Raw genomic sequence first — 7,300 nt, forward strand, 5'->3', positions numbered from 1 at the left:
TGCTCGATCTAAAGTGTGTGGGCTTAGCGGTATGAATCATCATTTCAACTCGGCCGTGGGCGGCAGAACGCAARGGAGAAAGAAAGGATATCCTTTTCTTGCGGATCACATGCCGCCCGCCAGCCGAATCTCTCGAAGCCCACACACAGAAGAGAAATCAATGAAGATGTTTTAGACTTGGCTGCTGTACAGTCAACTTTTATATGCTGGATTCTACCCTTCTGCCCAGGGTTAGGAATATGGAGTGAGGAATAAGGAGCGGTAGGAGTAGAGGCACTGTGCCATATCTATCTACTCACTGACTCATCATCCTGAAATAAAAATTGCAATTATTTATATCCTGTTTGGAGATGGACAGGTATAATAAGGATTTAAGATGATGAAGGAACTTCTCTTTATTTTTCTCTGCTCGCTTCCCCCACAACACATCTAATGACATAAGTCCACAGTCCCTCTGAGGAAGGAAGCATTGTAGAGGTATAAGAGGTAATTGTATAAGTAGGACGTGATTATGATGATGTGGTTCTCTTCTCTGCTTCCTCCCACAACACATCAGTCCTTTTCTTCCTTCCATTTGATGGAGTTCTAAGTTCAAAGTCCCTCTGAAGTCATTAGGCATGAAGGAACTAAAACATGATATGCCCTTAGTTTTTTAAAAACGTTACCTTTATTTAACTAGGCAAGTCAGTTTAGAAAAAAATTTGTATTTTCAATGATGGCCTAGGAAGAGTGGGTTAACTGCCTTGTTCAGGGGCAGAATGACAGATTTTATTTTGTCAGCTCAGGGATTCGATCTTGCAACCTTTCGGTTACTAGTCCAAAATTCTAGCCACTAGGCTACCTGCCACCTGGTAGTGAACAATCACTATAATATACAGTAGGCCCAGTACCATCAACCTTCGTCTTCCCTAGGTGCAGTTGCTAGTGCAAGAAGAAGAAAACCAATTTGCTGTCTTTCTGTTTCTGTTCTGTTCCCGTATCTCTCCTCTTACTGTATGGCTAGGCAACATTCATCCTACCGATCTGGATTTTCACCCGACCTGAAACCCATGTGATGCATGGCTGGCAGTACGCTGTCTTCCTATAGGTAGGCTGTCTTCTATAATGTTCTGGWGTGCATCTCAAATGGCATACTATTCCCTATTTAGTGCACTTCATTCAAATATATAGTATATAGGAAATAGGGTGCCATTTGGGACTAAGATTAGTTCTGCATCAGGTATAGAATGATGGAATCCACCCAGATCCAGTCAGCCTTGGAGTTTTTTTTTGTTTTGTTATTTATTTAAGACCAGTTGGCTTGGCCATAAGATAAGATGGCGCCGACAGAGAGGGACTATGCAGTATTTCGTTTTTTATGTATTATTTATTATATTGTTAGCCCAGAAAATCATAAGTGTTAATACATACAGCCAGGAAGAACTATTGGATATCAGAGTGACGTCAATTTACCAACATTACGACCAGGAATATGACTTTCCTGAAGGGGATCCTTTGTTCTCACCACCACCCATGGCATTTGATCTGATTCCAGAGGCAGACGCAGAACAACATCACCGCAGAATACGTAGACGGAGCGGCTTCCTGGTCAGACTTCGGATGCGTGCACACCACCCACCGCTTCKGAGTATATTACTCGCCAATGTCCAGTCTAGATAACAAGGTAGATGAAATTAGTGCAAGGGTTGCTTCCCAGAGAGACATCCGGCAGTACTTATGTCATGCAATAAAATGCAAATGAATTACTTAAAAATCATACAATGTGATTTTCTGGATTTTTGTTTTAGATTCCGTCTCTCACAGTTGAAGTGTAGCTATGATAAAATTACAGACCTCTACATGCTTTGTAAGTAGGAAAACCTGCAGTGTATCAAATACTTGTTCTCCCCACTGTATATATACCCCTTTCTCTCCCCCAATTTCATGGAATCCAAATTGATAGCTACAGTCATGTACTATCACTGCAACTCCCACACAGACTCGGGAGAGGCGAAGGTTGAGAGCAATGCGTCCTCCGAAACACAACCTAGCCGATCCACACTGCTTCTTGACAGAATGCCCACTTAATCCAGAAGCCAGCCATACCAATGTGTCAGAGGAAACACCGTACACCTGGCGACCGTGACAGCATGCATTGCACCCAGCCCGCCACAGGAGTCGCTAGAGCGTGATGGGACAAGTACATCCCTGKCAGCCAAACCCTCACCTAACACAGATGATGCTGTGCCAACTGGGCTGGCTGCAACAGAGCCTGGACTTGAACCAGGATCTCTAGTGGCACAGCTAGTACTGCAATGCAGTAGCATTGCCCCACTCGGGAGGCCAGGTGGAAAGTTTTGAGTTCCTCAGTGTACATATCACCGACAAACTGAAACGGTCCACCCACACAGACCGTGTCGTGAAGAAAGCGCAACAGTGCATCTTCAACCTCAGGAGGCTGAAGAAATCTGGCTTGTCACCTTAAACCCTCACAAACTTTTACAGATGCACAATTGAGAGCATCCTGTCGTGCTGTATCACTGCCTGGTACGGCAACTGCACCGCCCACAACCACAAGGCTCTCCAGAGAGTGGTGCGGTTCTGCACAATGCAATCCTTGGGGCAAACTACCTGCCCACCAGGACACCTACAGCACCCGATGTCACAGGAAGGCCAAAAAGATCATCAAGGACACCATCACCCAAGCCACTGCCTGTTCAACCCGCTACCTTCCAGAAAGTGAGGTCAGTACAGGTGAATCAAAGCTGCGACCGAAAGACTGAATAATAGCTTCTATCTCAAGGCCATCAGACTGTTAACTTCTTATGGCTGCAGGGGCAGTATTGAGTAGCTTGGATGAAAGGTGCACAGAGGTGCCCAGAGTAAACGGCCTTCTCCTCAGTCATAGTTGCTAATATATGCATATTATTATTAGTATTGGATAGAAAACACTCTGAAGTTTCTAAAACTGTTTGAATTATGTCTGTGAGTATAACAGAACTCATATGTCAGGCAAAAACCTGAGAAAAAAATCCAAACAGGAAGTGGAAATTCTGAGGCTGGTGGATTTTCAACCAAGATCCCCATTGAAATTACAGCGAGATGTGAAGGTGGGCCGAATGAGAGAAGAATTAGTCACCACTGCCATGAGGCTAATTGATCATTAGAAAACCCTTTTGCAATTATGTTAGCACAGCTGAAAACTGTTGTCCTGATTAAAGAAGTAATAAAACTGACCTTCTTTAGAGTAATTGAGTATCTGGAGCTTCAGCATTTGTGGGTTCGATTACAGGTTCAAAATGGCTAGAAACAAAGAACTATCTTCTGAAACTCATTAGTCTATTCTTGTTCTGAGAAATTAAGGCTATTCCATGTGAGAAATTGCCAAGAAACTGAAGATCTCGTACAACGCTGTYTACTACTCCCTTCACAGAACAGAGAAAACTGTCTCTAACCAGAATAGAAGGTGGAGTGGGAGGCCCCGGTGCACATCTGAGCAAGAGAACAAGTACATTAGAGTGTCTAGTTTGAGAAACAGACGCCTCACAAGTCCTCAAGTGGCAGCTTCATTAAATAGTACCCGCAAAACACCAGTCTCAATGTCAACAGTGAAGAGGCGACTCCGGGATGCTGGCCTTCTTCACTGTTGACTTTGAGACTGGTATTTTGCGGGTACTATTTAATGAAGCTGCCAGTTAAGGACTTGTGAGCTCTGTTACCTTCAAGTAGGTTTCGGTTTTGCTAGGGCGTTGTTTTTTCAGATTTTTGTTTTAAGTCTATCAAAAAAACTTAACCCTTACCTTAACCATTCGGAGTTAATGCCAAACTTAACCCTATTCTTAAAATTCTGAATTGATGCCTAAACTTAACCTTAAACACTTACTACTTTGAAATGTGATACTTAAGAAGCATGGATGGACGTCTAATTCTGACATGAGACTGTGAGAACTAGTAGCATAATACATGGGCACCATTCATTGGCTAGAACAAAAGCTAGTGGTGGAGGAGGAAAAAAGGGGAAGATTGAAAGAAATCCAATCAAGATTAATTATTCTTCTGTTTTAGTGACTTTCAGGAGAGGAAGAGAGAGAGCTTGGCTTTCATGGCCATTGTTTGAGTCCTAATGGCACCCTTTTCCCTATAAAGTGCATTACTTTTGACCAAAGCACTATATAGGGAATAGGGTGCCATTTGAGACACAACCATTGGATTAGTAATTTCTATCAGGACAGCTTTGTCTCTCACCTCCTTGGAAACTGAACGGAAACTAAATTAGAGAAACAGCCAGTCKGACAACAAGCTGTGGTGGAAGAAAAACCAATTAATTCTTCCTGAGACGTGTGATGTGAATGAAGTGTTCCCTACGCTTTTAGACTCTCCTGTCTGCCCCAGCTACTGATATCTGACATGCTGATATCTAAAACATACACATGCACACAGACCCAGGAGATCTGTAGCCTATGACAAACAAAATGACTCATCGTTCATAGTAAAATGGTATGGATGAGAGAACAACAGCAGCGATAAGATGCCAAATTTTCTCTCTCTCTCTCTCTCTCTCTTTAAATGCCTCTCTCTCAACAGACCAATGAGATTAGTTAGTGCCAGTCCCATCTGTTGCGTTTACGTCTCATTTGTTTACTCATTGGCTGACATCAGAGCCGCCAACCAAGGGGAGCTGTGTGTAATCAGGCTGGTCCGGGTTGAGTCTCTCTCTCTCCCCCTCTCATCTCTCTATTCCCCTATCTTTTTCTTCCTCATTCTCTCTTACTCTGTCTCTCTCTTCTCTTCTCTCTCACTCTCTGAAGAGTGTTCAGATCAATGGAGCATTACAGATTACCCAGAGCCATTCAGTGAGTAAAGTGACACTGATGAAGCACACACGCTCTGATACTGTTGATCACTGTTGACTACAATGTGTTACGGGATTATCACACTCCACAAGTGTGACTAATCCCCCCTGTTAATTCAGCAAGCATTTTCATTGGACAATTGACCTAATCATGTGACTTGTATATTGTGTATTTCAGTCCTCATGTGTTGTGTTCTATGTGGCTGCCCACAAGAAGTGAATGCAGTCTGGAGGCCTGGTGGAGCCGGGTGTGCTGAGAGCATATGGCTACGTTTGGTGAATGCACATGGAAAATGAATTTTGAGCTTTAATTGATAACGGGAGTAAATGAATGCCTGCCTCCTGGGCTGCACCACTTGCTGTGCCCCTTTTGTTTTGTTAGTACGTTTTGTGTGGTTTTAAATAGCATGGTTTTAACCCATGAGTCTGAGCTCTGTCTAAGCCGGGCGGGGTTCTACTACATACTGCTTAACCCACTTCATATGTGTATACTGTATTCTAGTCAAGGCCATCCTATTCAACTATTTGTGTGTGTGTGTGTGTGTGTCTGTGTGTGTGTGTGTGTGTGTGTGTGTGTGTGTGTGTGTACACAGTACCAGTCAAAAGTTTGGATACCTACTCATTCAAGGGGTTTTCTTTATTTTTAGTATTTTCTATGTTGTAGAATAATAGTGAAGACATCAAATCTATGAAATAACACATGGAATCATGTAGTAACCAAAAAAGTGTTAAGCAAACAGCCACCCTTTGCCTTGATGACAGCTTTGCACACTCTTTGTATTCTCTCAACCAGTTTCACCTGGAATGCTGCAACTCATCTGCAACTCATCCCAAACCATCTCAATTGGGTTGAGGTCGGATGCTTGTGTAGGCCAGGTCATACAGCACTCCATCACTCTCCTTCTTGGTAAAATAGCACTGTAGAATGCTGTGGTAGCCATGCTGGTTAAGTGTGCCTTGAATTCTAAATGAATCACTGACAGTTTCACCAGCAAAGCACCATCACACCTTCTCCTCCATGCTTGACGGTGGGAACTACACATGCGAAGATCATCTGTTCACCTACAATACGTCTCACATATAAAATCTCAAATTTGGACTGATCAAACCATGGGACAGATTTCCACCGGTCGTGTTTCTTGGACTAGCAAGTCTCTTCTTATTATTGGTGACCTTTAGCAGTGGTTTCTTTGTAGCAATTCGACCATGAAGGCCTCCACGCAGTCTCCTCTGAACAGTTGATGTTGAGATGTGTCTGTTACTTGAACTCTGTTAAGCACTTATTTGGACTGCACTCTGAGATGTGGTTAACGCCAATGAATTTATCCTCTGCAGCAGTGGTAAGTCTGGGTCCACCTGTGGCAGTCCTCATGACAGCCAGTTTCATCATAATGCTTGATGGTTTTTGCAACTGCACTTAAACTTTCAAAGTTCTTAATGTTCCGTATTGACTGACCTTCATGTCTTTAAGTAATGATGGACTGTTTGTCTTTGCTTGTTGGAGCTGTTCTTGCCATAATATGGACTTGGTCTTTTACCAAATAGGGCTATCTTCTGTATAGCACCCCTACGATGTCACAACACAACTGATTGGCTCAAACACATTAAGAAGGAAAGAAATTCCACAAATTATCTTTGAATTGAAATGCATTCCAGGTGACTACTTCAAGAAGCTGGTTGATATAATGCCAAGAGCTTGCAAAGCTGTCAAGGCAAAGGGTTGCTACTTTGAAGAATCTAAAATGTTAAATATATTTTGATTTATTTAACACTTTTTGGGGGGTTACGACATGATTTCATAGTTTTGATGTCTTCACTATTATTCTACAATGTAGAAAGATGTACAAATGAAGAGAAACCATTGAATGAGTAGGTGTGTCCAAACTTGATTGGTACTGTATATATTATGCTATCCTACATATTCTACAGATATACTCAATGTTATATATATACACACAAACACACTGGACTCTGACATTGCTCATCCTAATATTATATTCTGTATTTCTTAATTCCATTATTGTACTTTTAGATTTGTGTGTATTGTTAGATATTACTGCACTGTTAAAGCTAGGAACACAAGCATTTCGCTACAGCTCCAATAACTTGTGCTAAATATGTGTTTGCGACCAAATTTGATATGGAATTTTTTTAAGAGGGTCAAGCCAAGGATCCTTTTGTTATTTGCTTTAGATTTTTAAGACCCATTGAAGTACAAAACATATTTTTTTGCTTTATTGCTGTTAGCCCATACAAACACATTTGAATTGAGACTTGACTTGGTATAAAATAGCTTTGACTTGGAGCCTCATGACTCTGGACTTTGACTTGAGACTGACTTAAAATGATCTGACCTGGTTATGTCACTCATTTTGTGGCACAGTCTACATGGATTAATCTACATGTAGCCGCATCATCGCCCTTGCAAAGAAAATGCAACAGATTGGCTAGTGAAACGTACACTCGGAA

Source organism: Salvelinus sp. IW2-2015, linkage group LG15 (assembly GCF_002910315.2).
Source record: "Salvelinus sp. IW2-2015 linkage group LG15, ASM291031v2, whole genome shotgun sequence".
Classification (NCBI taxonomy): Eukaryota; Metazoa; Chordata; class Actinopteri; order Salmoniformes; family Salmonidae; genus Salvelinus; species Salvelinus sp. IW2-2015.